This window comes from Entelurus aequoreus, linkage group LG18 (assembly GCF_033978785.1).
Source record: "Entelurus aequoreus isolate RoL-2023_Sb linkage group LG18, RoL_Eaeq_v1.1, whole genome shotgun sequence".
Lineage (NCBI taxonomy): Eukaryota > Metazoa > Chordata > Actinopteri > Syngnathiformes > Syngnathidae > Entelurus > Entelurus aequoreus.
In genome coordinates, this window is record NC_084748.1 from 49,235,504 (window position 1) to 49,251,927 (window position 16,424).

General features: G+C 40.1%; 1 protein-coding gene across 5 annotated transcripts in view; it reads right to left on the reverse strand.

The window, feature by feature from the left end:
* LOC133634230 (circadian locomoter output cycles protein kaput-like) overlaps positions 1 to 15,342 on the reverse strand; it is a 65,907-nt gene extending 50,565 nt beyond the window's left edge. For 4 of the 5 annotated variants that reach the window (XM_062027343.1, XM_062027342.1, XM_062027339.1 and 1 more), the window contains exons 1-3: positions 15,025 to 15,342; positions 2,143 to 2,208; positions 1,693 to 1,828 (exon numbers count right to left, since the gene is read on the reverse strand). The gene's annotated coding sequence lies outside the window, so the exon portion shown is untranslated. Of the gene's footprint in view, positions 1 to 1,692; positions 1,829 to 2,138; positions 2,209 to 15,024 lie in introns of all 5 variants that reach the window. The other variant, XM_062027340.1, reaches the window with a different exon arrangement.
* Between the last annotated feature and the right edge of the window lie 1,082 nt (positions 15,343 to 16,424).

Consider the following 16,424-nt stretch of genomic DNA (forward strand, 5'->3'; position numbering starts at 1 on the left):
TTCAACTCCCCACTAGTCCTTCACTTGCACTTTCCTCATCCACAAATCTTTCATCCTCGCTCAAATTAATGGGGAAATCGTCGCTTTCTCGGTCCGAATCTCTCTCACTTCATGCGGCCATCATTGTAAACAATAGGGAACTTTGCGGAAATGTTCAACTGACTACGTCACGCTACTTCCGGTAGGGGCAAGGCTTTTTTTTTCTCAGATACCAAAAGTTGCGATCTTTATCGTCGATGTTCTCTACTAAATCCTTTCAGGAAAAATATGGCAATATCGCGAAATGATCAAGTATGACACATAGAATAGATCTGCTATCCCCGTTTAAATTTAAAAAATTCATTTCAGTAGGCCTTTAATTTTTTATTATCTATAGCAGGGGTGTCAAAAGTGTGCCCCGGAGGCCATTTGCATAAAGCTAATGTTTTAAAGGCCCACGGCACATTCTAAAAATACTATTAAAATAAACAAAAACATAACAAAAGTGAAATAAAAAAGCTTAAAGGTTAAATGTAATTTAGAAAAAGTTGCAATGTTGACTAATAAAACAAAGCTGTTTTTTTTTCTTTCAAACTGTCATTGCTCAAAACATAATATTGAATCAAAATCAATGTTATTATGAATTATTGACCTATCCAAGGTTCCCATTACTTCACATCAAATATTACACTAAGAAAAATATTTTTGGTGGAAGATTTTGCAAATTTGGTAAATAAATAACCCCAAAATGTATATTTTGTTGTTTTCTTACTGTACCGAAAATGAACCGAACCGTGACTTCTAAACCGAGGTATGTACCGAACCGACATTTTTGTGTACCGTTACACCCCTAGCATCAAGTGTTCATTCAAGGCTAAGGCAAAATATCCAGATATATATTGTGTATCGTGACATGGCCTAAACATATCCAGATATAAATAAAAGGCCATATCGCCCAGCCCTAATTAACATTGCTGTATGTATACTTTTGACCCAGCACATCTGCTCACATTTTCAGTAGAGCCATAACAAATTCATAAAAGAAGCAAACTTCATGAATGTTTTTTGTGACCAACAAGTATGTGCTCCAATCACTACATCACAAAAAAATAAGACTTGTAGAAATGATTGTAAACTCAAGACAGCCATGACATGATGTTCTTTACAAGTGTATGTACACTTATTTTAGCCTCTAAAATTGAGTAGGTGCGGCTTATATACCAGTGCGCCCTATAGTCTGAAAAATACACTTGGCCAGCAGGTGTTTTTTTTGTGCTGAAGCATGCATGAAGTTTTGAGAAATTCTCAAAGCAGTTAGCTCAAGTGGTTCAATGTTCAGTCTGTGGAACGCTCTCCCTGACCACCTGAGGGCACCACAGACTGTGGATGCTTTTAAAAAAGGCTTAAAAACACTTCTTTTTAAAAAAAAGCCTTTTTTTTAGATTGATGCGTGCTAGTTCTGGCTATTAGGCTGTTCTAGTTTTTATTTTAATTTTTTTTAATACACTGTAGCACTTTGAGGTTGTTTGCTCAATGTAAAGTGCTTTTTACAAATAAAATCTATTATTATTATTATTATTATTATTAATGCCTCGGGATGCTTCATCCGACCATCAACACTTGGAGGCATGTTTTTGTTTTCATTACAAAATCTGCTTAAGTGGCCAACTATTTTTCTAAATATTTTGTGCATTTTTGCGCAGTAGCACTCACCCCACTGCAGCTCATGCACGGCGTGAGTTAATGTCTTTTCTCAGGGCTTGCTGGAGGAAACGGTTTGGGGTCAGTTCTGATGCCAAAGTCATCAGGGGTCACCAGACCACAGGAAAGCCATGGTGGTCATGGAAACCTAAAGAAGACACACACACACACACACACACAAGGTCAGTCCCAGGTCATCATTTATTGGACTATTCAGATGACAGGAAGGGGAATTGTAAAAAAAAGACTTGTTTCCCTTACAGTACTTAAGTTACTGAACATTAAATGTGGTTATGAGCGACGCACAAGTACAGTACAACTCAATGTACAGTACAGCAGTCGTTAGTCACACTGCGTCGTCAGACAGACTGCTGTCTTGTGAACATATTTTAGAGCACAGTGACCCAGTTATGGGAAGAAGAAAAACAAAACAGGATGATTCAGAACTGTCAACTCACTCACTGGAATGCCCTTTTGACGCTGGCGTAGTTACTCAGGCTGTCCTTTTGTGTGTGAGCCACACCTCACCTGCAACACAAGACACCCGTTCAAACACACACCTTGGAACCTGTGCATGCAAACACACGCACACACACGCACACACACACACACACACACACAGACACCTTGGAACCTGTGCATGCAAATCCTACACGCCAGACACAAACAAACAAGCTGAAAGTTGAGAAAACAGTAAATTGTGGGAATGTCAGAGAAAAAAAAAGAGTTATGGTTGAAAACAACAAAAGAAGCGATTACATCCTCATGACACTGCAGACTTGTCTTCTTGTGATCTGCATCACTTTAGTCTCGTGTCATCACAGTCTAAATGATTTTCTTCAATATGAGTCATGACAAAAATGGTAGTATTTAAAAAATGGATAGATTCTGGTTGTCATACTCATACTGACTGGTATACACACATAATAAACACTAACACATAATAAATACTGACTGGTATACACACATAATAAATACTGACTGGTATACACGTAATACATACTGACTGGTATACACACATAATACATACTCACTCATAATAAATACTGACTGGTATACACATAATAAATACTGACTGGTATGCACACATAATAAATACTGACTGGTGTACACACATAATAAATACTGACTGGTATGCACACATAATAAATACTGACAGGTATACACACATAATAAATACTGACTGGTATACACAAGCAATGGAGATGATATCAGTAGAAAAAACTTCATTTAGTTGAGATAATAATAAGTCATATATTGGAATATGGCATCCATTATTTAAATGTGTTTAACAATTAAATGAAGCTAAATATGACTTATTTCTATTCTAGTAGTAAATATTGGACACAATGTGTAGTCAAGTTTATGAGATGTGATGCAAGTGTAAGTCACTGTCACACTATTGTTCTTTTTTTAATTGTTTTGGCTGTGATGACAAGGTAAATGAGGGAGTTTTAATCACTGTTATGTTGGAATTCTTATTATTATTCATACAGTTGTTCCGAGATCTGAGGAGATCGGGCGTGCTCAGGGTAGTATGACCGTAAGCCGTCATACTGTCATTTTTGTTTGACTACTTTGGATTGTTTTGTGTCACGTTTGTGTGTCCTCTCAGTTACTCTGTTTATTGGCACTCTGGATGTTGCTGGTTTGGAATTGGAATTGTATTATTATTGTATTATTGTGTATTATTTTGTTGGACTGATTAAACATTTTGAAAAAATAAATAAATACCCTTTGGACCCCAAACGTTTTGACTCATATATACATAAGCATCACAGACTGTGGATGCTTTTAAAAAAGGCTTAAAAACCATTCTTTTTTTAAAAAAAAAAGCCTTTTTTTTAGATATATGCAGACTAGTTTTAGCTATTTGGCTGTTCTAGTTTTTATTTTTTTATTATCTTTTTATTTTTTTAATACACTGTAGCACTTTGAGGTTGTTTACTCAATGTAAAGTGCTTTTTACAAATAAAATCTATTATTATTTTATATATATATATATATATATATATATATATATATATATATATATATATATATATATATATATATATATATATATATATATATATATATACATATATATATATGTGTGTGTGTATATACATATATATATATATATATATATATATATATATATATATATATATATATATATATATATATATATATATATATATATATATATATATATATATATATATATATATATATATATCTGTGTGTGTGTGTATATATATATATATATATATATATATATATATATATATATATATATATATATATATATATATATATATATATATATATACAGTCGTGGTCAAAAGTGTACATACACTTGTAAAGACCATAATGTCATGGCTGTCTTGAGTTTCCAAACATTTCTACAATTCTTATGTTTTTGTGATGTAGTGATTGGAGCACATACTTGTTGCTCACAAAAAAACATTCAAGAAGTTTGCTTCTTTTATGACTTTATTATGGCTCTACTGAAAATGTGAGGGTCAAAAGTATACATACAGCAATGTTAATATTTGCTTACATGTCCCTTGGCAAGTTTACCTGCAATAAGGCGCTTATTATAACTCAAGACAGCCATGACATTATGTTATTTACAAGTGTTTGTAAACTTTTGACCACGACTGTATATACAAACCCCAAAAGCAGTGAAGTTGTCACGTTGTGTAAATGGTAAATAAAAAGAGAATACAACAAATCCTTTTCAACTTATATTCAATTGAATAGACTGCAAAGACAAGATATTTCATGTTCACACTGGAAAACTTAGTTATTTTTTTCAAACATTAGCTCATTTGGAATTTGATGCCTGCAACATGTTTCAAAAAAGCTGGCACAAGTGGCAAAAAAGAGTGAGAAAGTTGAGGAATGCTCATCAAAGACTTATTTGGAACATCCCACAGGTGAACAGGCTAATTGGGAACAGGTGGGTGCCATGATTGGGTATAAAAGCAGCTTCCATGAAATGCTCAGTCATTCACAAACAAGGACGGGGCGAGGGTCACCACTTTGTCAACAAATGCCTGAGCAAATTGTTGAAGAACAACATTTCTCAAGCAGCTACTGCAAGGAATTTAGGGATTTCACCATCTACACTCCGTAATATCATCAAAAGGTTCAGAGAATCTGGAGAAATCACTGCACGTAAGCCACAATATTACACACCTTGGATCCCTCAGGCGGTATTGCATCAAAAAGCCACATCAGCGTGTAAAGGATATCACCACATGGGCTCAGGAACACTTCAGAAACTCTACTATGCAAAGCCAAAGCCATTTATCAACAACACCCAGAAACGCTTCGCTGGGCCCGAGCTCATCTAAGATGGACTGATACAAAGTGGAAAAGTGTTCTGTGGTCTGACGAGTCCACATTTCAAATTGTTTTTGGAAACTGTGGACGTCGTGTCCTCTGGACCAAAGAGGAAAAGAACCATCCGGATTGTTCTAGGGTGAAAGTGTAAAAGGCAGCATGCGTGATGGTATGGGGGTGTATTAGTGCCCAAGACATGGGTAACTTACACATCTGTGAAGGCACCATTAATGCTGAAAGGTACATACAGCTTTTGGAACAACATATGTTGCCTCCCAAGCAACGTTATCATGGACGCCCCTGCTTATTTCAGCAAGACGATGCCAAGCCACGTGTTACAACAGTGTGGCTTCATAGTAAAAGAGTGCTGGTACTAGACTGGCCTGCCTGTAGTCCAGACATTGAAAATGTGTGAAGGCTAAAATATGAGAAGGGAGACTGTTGAACAACTTAAGCTGTACATCAAGCAAGAATGAGAATTAATTCCACTTCAAAAATGTGTCTCCTCAGTTCCCAAACCTTTACTGAGTGTTGTTAAAAGGAAAGGCCATGTAACACACTGGTAAAAATGCCCCTCTGACAACTTTTTTGCAATATGTTGCTGCCATTAAATTCTAAGTTCATGATTATTTGCAAAAAAAAAACAAGTTTCTCAGTGTGAACATGAAATATCTTAGCTTTGCAGTCTATTCAATTGAATATAAGTTGAAAAGGATTTGTTGTATTCTCTTTTTATTTACCATTTACACAACGTGACAACTTCACTGCTTTTGTACATACATAACTTAAAAACATAAATAAATACTTTTAAAAAATACCTTCCTTTATCAAAATGTAAAAATAGAGAAAAGGGCATCATGTAATGACATGATATATATCTATTGAAAAGCTCGATGGAGATGATGATTTCATTTTCCAGCATGATCCAGCAGTGCCAAAACCAGCAGTAACTGGTGACCATGGCATTACTGTCCTTGATTGGCCTGCCAACTCCCCTGACCTGAACCCCATAGAGAATTTGTGGGGTATTGTGAAGAAGAAGCTGAAAGACACCAGACCCAACAATGCAAATGAGCTAAAGGCCGCCATTGAAGCATCCTGGGCATCCATAACACCTCAGCAATGCCACAGGCTGATTGCCTCCATGCCACGCCACATTGGTGCAGTAATCCGTGCAAAAGGATTCCCAACCAAGTACTAAGTGCGTTAATTGACATTTTCAAATGTTTGATTTTGTTTTGCTGTTATAAATCTTTATTTTTTACTTGGTCTGAGGAAATATTCTAATTTTTTGAGATGGGATTTTTGAGTTTTCTTAAGCTGTATGCCATAATCAGCAATATTAAAATAATAAACGGCTTGCAATATTTAAGTTGATGTGTAATGAATCCAGAATGTATGACATTTTCATGTTTTTAGTTGCATTACAGAAAATAAAAGGACTTTATCACAATATTCTAATTTTCTGAGACAGGCCTGTATAGACACTTACATCATGTATTGCCTTCATTATCACACTTTTATACGGCTTTTACATGTTTGCGTCTCCAGGCAGATTTGCTTTTTGTATTTCTGGTCCAATATGGCTCTTTCAACGTCTTGGGTCGCCGACCCCTACACATGGCGAATCACTCACAACACTTCTACCACCTGAGCCATACCAACGCTCCAACAATCGTGACCTCGCCTTTTCGGACGATTTAAAGCTGACATACATTGAAAGTTGGAGTGCAACCATCTTAACCAGCCTGTACTGTATGCTGGCTGTAACGTGGGAACCCTGACCTATACTCCAGTACAGTAATCCTCATGGCTAAACTTGTTTTTTACACATACACCCCTTTTGGATTAGTCACACTCCATTCTCTTGTTTAGTTTATATATTTAGTGCTGTGTATTATTATAAATATTGTAATATATATAACAAAATACATAGAACTATACCGCCCCCTTTACGTCTGTGCCGTCACAACTCCCTCCTGTATACATAACAATTTTGATAGTAGGCTAATATAGACACTTACATCATGCATTGCCTTCATTATCACACTTTTATACGGCTTTTACATGTTTGCGTCTCCAGGCAGATTTTCTTTTTGTATTTCTGGTCCAATATGGCTCTTTCAACGTTTTGGGTCGCCGACCTCTGCACATGGCGAATCACAGTAATCCTCTTGGCTAAACTTGTTTTTTACACATACACCCCTTTTGGATTAGTCACACTCCATTCTCTTGTTTAGTTTATATATTTAGTGCTGTGTATTATTATAAATATTGTAATATATATAACAAAATACATAGAACTATACCGCCCCCTTTACGTCTGTGCTGTCACAACTCCCTCCTGTATACATAACAATTGTGATAGTAGGCTAATATAGACACTTACATCACGTGTTGCCTTCAATATCACACTTTTATACGGCTTTTACATGTTTGCGTCTCCAGGCAGATTTGCTTTTTGTATTTCTGGTCCAATATGGCTCTTTCAACGTCTTGGGTCGCCGACCCCTGCACATGGCGCATCACTCACGACACTTCTACCACCTGAGCCATACCTACGCTCCAACGATCGTGCAGCCGGCGTAAACGACGAGTGACATCGCCTTTTCGGACGATTTAAAGCTGACATACATTGAAAGTTGGAGTGCAACCATCTTAACCAGCCTGTACTGTATGCTGGCTGGACCGTGGGAACCCTGACCTATACTCCAGTACAGTAATCCTCATGGCTAAACTTGTTTTTTACACATACACCCCTTTTGGATTAGTCACACTCCATTCTCTTGTTTAGTTTATATATTTAGTGCTGTGTATTATTATAAATATTGTAATATATATAACAAAATACATAGAACTATACCGCCCCCTTTACGTCTGTGCCGTCACAACTCCCTCCTGTATACATAACAATTTTGATAGTAGGCTAATATAGACACTTACATCATGTATTGCCTTCATTATCACACTTTTATACGGCTTTTACATGTTTGCGTCTCCAGGCAGATTTGCTTTTTGTATTTCTGGTCCAATATGGCTCTTTCAACGTCTTGGGTCGCCGACCCCTGCACATGGCGAATCACTCACAACACTTCTACCACCTGAGCCATACCTACGCTCCAACGATCATGCAGCCGGCGTAAACGACGAGTGACATCGCCTTTTCGGACGATTTAAAGCTGACATACATTGAAAGTTGGAGTGCAACCATCTTAACCAGCCTGTACTGTATGCTGGCTGTACCGTGGGAACCCTGACCTATACTCCAGTACAGTAATCCTCATGGCTAAACTTGTTTTTTACTTCATCGTGCCATTCTGCCCACTTTACATCGACAGTATATAAGGATGGTCCGCGTTAAAGCCAGCGACTGGCTGGAAAGGAGGAGAATAAAGCACGAGCATATGTGCCACAGGCATGGTGTTCCTGGGATTAAAGGCCTCACCTTTTCTCCTCCAAACATATTGCTGGGTATTGTGGCCAAACAGCTCCATTTTTGTTTCATCTGAGCACAGAACTTTCCTCAGAAGGTCTTATCTTTGTCCGTGTGATGTCAGATGTAACAAAAATGGAGCTGTTTGGCCACAATACCCAGCAATATGTTTGGAGGAGAGAAGGTGAGGCCTCTAATCCCAGGAACACCATACCTACCGTCTAGCATGATGGTGGTAGTATTATGCTCTGGGCCTGTTTTGCTGCCAATGGAAATGGTGCTTTAAATAGGACAATGAAAAAGGAGGATTAGCTCCAAATTCTTCAGGACAAGCTAAAATCATCAGCCCGGAGGTTGGGTCTTGGGCGCAGTTGGGTGTTCCAACAGCCCAATGACCCCAAACACACGTCAAAAGTGGTAAAGGAATGGCTAAATCAGGCTCGAATGAAGGTTTTAGAATGGCCTTCCCAAAGTCCTGAGTTAAACGTGTGGACAATGCTGAAGAAACAAGTCCATGTCAGAAAACCAACACATTTAAAGGCCTACTGAAATGAATTTTTTTTATTTAAACGGGGATAGCAGATCTATTCTATGTGTCATACTTGATCATTTCGCGATATTGCCATATTTTTGCTGAAAGGATTTAGTATAGAACAACGACGATAAAGATTGCAACTTTTGGTATCTGATAAAAAAAAGGCTTGCACCTACCGGAAGTAGCGTGACGTAGTCAGTTGAACATATACGCAAAGTTCCCTATTGTTTACAATGATGGCCGCATGAAGTGAGAGAGATTCGGACCGAGAAAGCGACAATTTCCCCATTAATTTGAGCGAGGATGAAAGATTTGTGGATGAGTAAAGTGCAAGTGAAGGACTAGTGGGGAGTTGAAGCTATTCAGATAGGGAAGATGCTGTGAGAGCCGGGGGTGACCTGATATTCAGCTGGGAATGACTACAACAGTAAATAAACACAAGACATATATATACTCTATTAGCCACAACACAACCAGGCTTATATTTAATATGCCACAAATTAATCCTGCATAAAAACACCTGCGTGTTTGTTATGCTAGCTCCTAGCTCCTCTGCTAGCTCCTAGCTCCATAGAACACGCCAATACAATTCAAACACCTGATCAACACACACAATCACTCAGCCCAAAAGACCGTTTACCTAACCCAAGGTTCATAAAGCTTATATATTTTTAAAAAGTTACGTACGTGACGCGCACATACGGTCAAGTTATCGAATGTTTAGCAGCCAAGGCTGCATACTCACGGTACCTGATATTCAGCTGGGAATGACTACAACAGTAAATAAACACAAGACATATATATACTCTATTAGCCACAACACAACCAGGCTTATATTTAATATGCCACAAATTAATCCTGCATAATAACACCTGCGTGTTTGTTATGCTAGCTCCTAGCTCCTCTGCTAGCTCCTAGCTCCATAGAACACGCCAATACAATTCAAACACCCGATCAACACACACAATCACTCAGCCCAAAAGACCGTTCACCTAACCCAAGGTTCATAAAGCTTATATATTTTTAAAAAGTTACGTACGTGACGCGCACTTACGGTACGGTACGTGTTATGCTAGCTCCTAGCTCCTCTGCTAGCTCCTAGCTCCATAGAACACGCCAATACAATTCAAACACATGATCAACACACACAATCACTCAGCCCAAAAGACCGTTCACCTAACCCAAGGTTCATAAAGCTTATATATTTTAAAAAAGTTACGTACATACGCAAAAAAAAGCCAAAGCTGCATACTCACAGTAGCACGTCTGCGTCTTTGTCATCCAAATCAAAGTAATCCTGGTAAGAGTCTGTGTTGTCCCAGTTCTCTACAGGCGTCTGTGTATCCAAATCAAAAGTCCTCCTGGTTAGAGTCTCTGTTATCCGAGTTCTTCCATCTTGACTGCATCTTTCGGGAATGTAAACAAAGAAGCGCCGGCTGTGTACTGTTGTGGCTGACTACGTTCGAAAAATACGTCCATTTCGCACCGACAACTTTCTTCTTTGCTTGCTTGGCTTCCTTCTCCATAATGCAATGAACATGATTGAAACAGATTCACGAACACAGATGTCCAGAATACTGTGGAATTATGAAATGAAAACAGAGCGTTTTCGTATCGGCTTCAATGTGGAAGGCATACCCGTGTTCGTCGGGCTACGTCACGCGCATACGTCATCCTCAGAGGCGTTTCGAACCGGAAGTTTAGCGGCAAATTTAAAATGTCACTTTATAAGTTAACCCGGCCGTATTGGCATGTGTTATAATGTTAAGATTTCATCATTGATATATAAACTATCAGACTGCGTGGTCGGTAGTAGTGGGTTTCAGTAGGCCTTTAACTGAACTGCACCGATTTTGTGGTCAAAAATTCAACCAGAAGCTTGCCACCTGAGCCATACCTACGCTCCAACGATCATGCAGCCAGCGTAAACGACGAGTGACATCGCCTTTTCGGACGATTTAAAGCTGACATACAATGAAAGTTGGAGTGCAACCATCTTAACCAGCCTGTACTGTATGCTGGCTGTAACGTGGGAACCCTGACCTATACTCCAGTACAGTAATCCTCATGGCTAAACTTGTTTTTTACACATACACCCCTTTTGGATTAGTCACACACCATTCTCTTGTTTAGTTTATATATTTAGTGCTGTGTATTATTATAAATATTGTAATATATATAACAAAATACATAGAACTATACCGCCCCCTTTACGTCTGTGCCGTCACAACTCCCTCCTGTATACATAACAATTTTGATAGTAGGCTAATATAGACACTTACATCATGTATTGCCTTCATTATCACACTTTTATACGGCTTTTACATGTTTGGTCTCCAAGCAGATTTGCTTTTTGTATTTCTGGTCCAATATGGCTCTTTCAACGTCTTGGGTCGCCGACCCCTGCACATGGCGAATCACTCACAACACTTCTACCACCTGAGCCATACCTACGCTCCAACGATCGTGCAGCCGGCGTAAACGACGAGTGACATCGCCTTTTCGGACGATTTAACGTTGACATACAATGAAAGTTGGAGTGCAACCATCTTAACCAGCCTGTACTGTATGCTGGCTGGACCGTGGGAACCCTGACCTATACTCCAGTACAGTAATCCTCATGGCTAAACTTGTTTTTTCCTTCATCGTGCCATTCTGCCCACTTTACATCGACAGTATATAAGGATGGTCCGCGTTAAAGCCAGCGACTGGCTGGAAAGGAGGAGAATAAAGCACGAGCATATGTGCCACAGGCATGGTGTTCCTGGGATTAAAGGCCTCACCTTTTCTCCTCCAAACATATTGCTGGGTATTGTGGCCAAACAGCTCCATTTTTGTTACATCTGACCACAGAACTTTCCTCAGAAGGTCTTATCTTTGTCCATGTGATGTCAGATGTAACAAAAATGGAGCTGTTTGGCCACAATACCCAGCAATATGTTTGGAGGAGAGAAGGTGAGGCCTCTAATCCCAGGAACACCATACCTACCGTCTAGCATGATGGTGGTAGTATTATGCTCTGGGCCTGTTTTGCTGCCAATGGAACTGGTGCTTTAAATGGGACAATGAAAAAGGAGGATTAGCTCCAAATTCTTCAGGACAAGCTAAAATCATCAGCCCGGAGGTTGGGTCTTGGGCGCAGTTGGGTGTTCCAACAGGACAATGACCCCAAACACACCTCAAAAGGAATGGCTAAATCAGGCTCGAATAAAGGTTTTAGAATGGCCTTCCCAAAGTCCTGACTTAAACGTGTGGACAATGCTGAAGAAACAAGTCCATGTCAGAAAACCAACACATTTACCTGAACTGCACCGATTTTGTGGTCAAAAATTCAACCAGAAGCTTGCCACCTGAGCCATACCAACGCTCCCAACGATCGTGCAGCCGGCGTAAACGACGAGTGAAGTCGCCTTTTCGGACGATTTAAAGCTGACATACATTGAAAGTTGGAGTGCAACCATCTTAACCAGCCTGTACTGTATGCTGGCTGGACCGTGGGAACCCTGACCTATACTCCAGTACAGTAATCCTCATGGCTAAACTTGTCTTTTACTTCATCGTGCCATTCTGCCCACTTTACATCGACAGTATATAAGGATGGTCCGCGTTAAAGCCAGCGACTGGCTGGAAAGGAGGAAAATAAAGCACGAGCATATGTGCCACAGGCATGGTGTTCCTGGGATTAAAGGCCTCACCTTTTCTGCTCCAAACATATTGCTGGGTATTGTGGCCAAACAGCTCCATTTTTGTTACATCTGACCACAGAACTTTCCTCAGAAGGTCTTATCTTTGTCCATGTGATGTCAGATGAAACAAAAATGGAGCTATTTGGCCACAATACCCAGCAATATGTTTGGAGGAGAGAAGGTGAGGCCTCTAATCCCAGGAACACCATACCTACCGTCTAGCATGATGGTGGTAGTATTATGCTCTGGGCCTGTTTTGCTGCCAATGGAACTGCTGCTTTACAGAGAATAAAAGGGACAATGAAAAAGGAGGATTACCTCCAAATTCTTCAGGACAAGCTAAAATCATCAGCCCGGAGGTTGGGTCTTGGGCGCAGTTGGGTGTTCCAACAGGACAATGATCCCAAACACACCTCAAAAGTGGCAAAAGAATGGCTAAATCAGGCTCGAATGAAGGTTTTAGAATGGCCTTCCCAAAGTCCTGACTTAAACGTGTGGACAATGCTGAAGAAACAAGTCCATGTCAGAAAACCAACACAGTTAACTGAACTGCACTAATTTTGTGGTCAAAAATTCAACCAGAAGCTTGCCACCTGAGCCATACCAACGCTCCCAACGATCGTGCAGCCGGCGTAAACAACGAGTGAAGTCGCCTTTTCGGACGATTTAAAGCTGACATACATTGAAAGTTGGAGTGCAACCATCTTAACCAGCCTGTACTGTATGCTGGCTGGACCGTGGGAACCCTGACCTATACTCCAGTACAGTAATCCTCATGGCTAAGCTTGTTTTTTTCCTCTTCATCGTGCCATTCTGCCCACTTTACATCGACAGTATGTAAGGATGGTGCGCGTTAAAGCCAGCGACTGGTTGGAAAGGAGGAGAATAATGCACGAGCATACGTGCCACAGGCATGGTGTTCCTGGGATTAAAGGCCTCACCTTTTCTCCTCCAAACAAATTGCTGGGTATTGTGGCCAAACAGCTCCATTTTTGTTTTATCGGACCACAGAACTTTCCTCAGAAGGTTACATCTTTGTCCATGCGATGTCAGATGAAACAAAAATGGAGCTGTTTGGCCACAATACCCAGCAATATGTTTGGAGGAGAGAAGGTGAGGCCTCTAATCCCAGGAACACCATACCAACAGTCAAGCATGGTGGTGGTAGTATTATGCTCTGGGCCTGTTTTGCTGCCAATGGAACTGCTGCTTTACAGAGAGTAAACGGGACAATGAAAAAGGAGGATTACCTCCAAATTCTTCAGGACAAGCTAAAATCATCAGCCCGGAGGTTGGGTCTTGGGCGCAGTTGGGTGTTCCAACAGGACAATGACCCCAAACACACGTCAAAAGTGGTAAAGGAATGGCTAAATCAGGCTCGAATGAAGGTTTTAGAATGGCCTTCCCAAAGTCCTGACTTAAACGTGTGGACAATGCTGAAGAAACAAGTCCATGTCAGAAACCAACACATTTAACTGAACTGCACTAATTTTGTGGTCAAAAATTCAACCAGAAGCATGCCACCTGAGCCATACCAACGCTCCCAACGATCGTGCAGCCGGCGTAAACGACGAGTCAAATCGCCTTTTCGGACGATTTAACGTTGACATACAATGAAAGTTGGAGTGCAACCATCTTAACCAGCCTGTACTGTATGCTGGCTGGACCGTGGGAACCCTGACCTATACTCCAGTACAGTAATCCTCATGGCTAAGCTTGTTTTTTTCCTCTTCATCGTGCCATTCTGCCCACTTTACATCGACAGTATGTAAGGATGGTGCGCGTTAAAGGAGGAGAATAAAGCATGTGTGCCACAGGTGTTGGTTATACAACCGGGTAGAGAGCAACCCACATAGCTAGCATAGCATGCTAACTAAGCTTGCTAGCCAAAATTGACTATTTAGCGCACTGACGTCTTCCTTCTTCGCGCCTTTTTTCATTACGTGCGACAAATAGCGTGTATGTTGGGGGGGGGGAGGTGAATAATAAAATGTATTAAACTGGCGTCGAGCCCCCTGGGCTGGCTGTCACGCCACAAATGAGTCCCGTCAAAAACAACACTTTGTGATGGAAAAAAAGGCGCCGCGTAACGGCGTGAATTAACATCCAGGCGTAATAATGGCGTTGTTTTGTTTTTTTTTAAACATTTTACGCGGCGGATGTAAAAAGCGGGCGCGCGTGCACGCCCCGCACACACAACACGGGGCCAGGCAGCCGGACGCGCGCGCGCGGAGGAGAATGTGGGTCACTGGGCCTTGTCGCCCTCCAGCGTGCGGAAACACTCCGCGAGCCGCGGACTACAAAATACAACAACAACCAAGAAGAAGAAGGTGGGGGAAAAAAGGTAGCAGCCTCACCTCGCCGAGTCCTTCGCCCTCGCTTGTGGTGCGGCTCGCTCGGTCGTGGCGTCGCATGGAGCGCGGAGGAGGCGGCGGCGGCGGCGGCCAGGAGGACTCCGGCTCGGGGAGGAAAACAGGAGGCCTACTTCATATTACGACGTACAGTCATGCGCAATGGAGACAGTAGGGCGCACTATTTGGCAAGTACTGTACACAAAAACGAGCCCAGGAGAAGACCAGCTGACCTGGGATCAGCACACTTTTTTATTCCCAACAACTGAACGTGCCAATATGTGCAATATCGCGCAATGCAACAATTAATGAAATATCGCGCGACAAATGTTTCGTAAAAAAAAAAAAAAAAAAGACATAAAGTAGCGACATCTCCTGTTTACAGTATTTTATTAGGATATGGGCATGTGCCCGTGCTAAGACGGAGGGGTTTCCCCCCTCTTAATCGACATCCAATCACCACCTGTGCAGGTGGTGACGTCACAGTATAGAGGTTCCCTCACTTTATTGTCACGCTACTTGACTTTTAGCACTGGCGACCTGGGTGACGTCACCAAGTGGAAGCCTGCCTCCTGCCCGGTGCAGTTTTTCCTCACTAAAAGAGGTGCGGGTCTGGTCCGGTCCATGACACAGCTTTACTGACACTATAACATGTACATAGTGCCATCAAAAACAAGTAGTTGATCAATAATGAGTAATACTACTAGTTAAAAGGGAACTGCACTTTTTTTTTATTTTTAATTCCTATCATTCACAATCCTTATCCAAGTCTAGAAAACATGCATTTTTTCCCCTTATTTGTGTATTCTGAATCGTAAATAAGCATTAGCAAAAGTCAGCTAACAATGGAGTCAATAGGAGTCGATCTATTTCGCCTCTAAAGCCCTCTAAGAACATCCAAACACCTCCATCAGCATTTCATATACAGGCTGTAAGTATTTATGTTATTTAGTAACATTCTTAATAACATTTAATATATACATGATGTAAGTATATATGTAGTATCTAGTAACATTCATAATAACATGTAATATATACATGATGTATGTATATATAGTATATAGTAACATTCATAATAACATGTAATATATACATGATGTAAGTATATATGTCAAGTAGTAACATTCATAATAACATGTAATATATATATATGATGTAAGTATATATGTAGTATCTAGTAACATTCATAATAACATGTAATATATACATGATGTATGTATATATAGTATGTAGTAACATTCATAATAACATGTAATATATACATGATGTAAGTATATATGTCAAGTAGTAACATTCATAATAACATGTAATATATATATATATGATGTAAGTATATATGTAGTATCTAGTAACATTCATAATAACATGTAATATATACTTAATGTAAGTATATATAGTATGTAGTA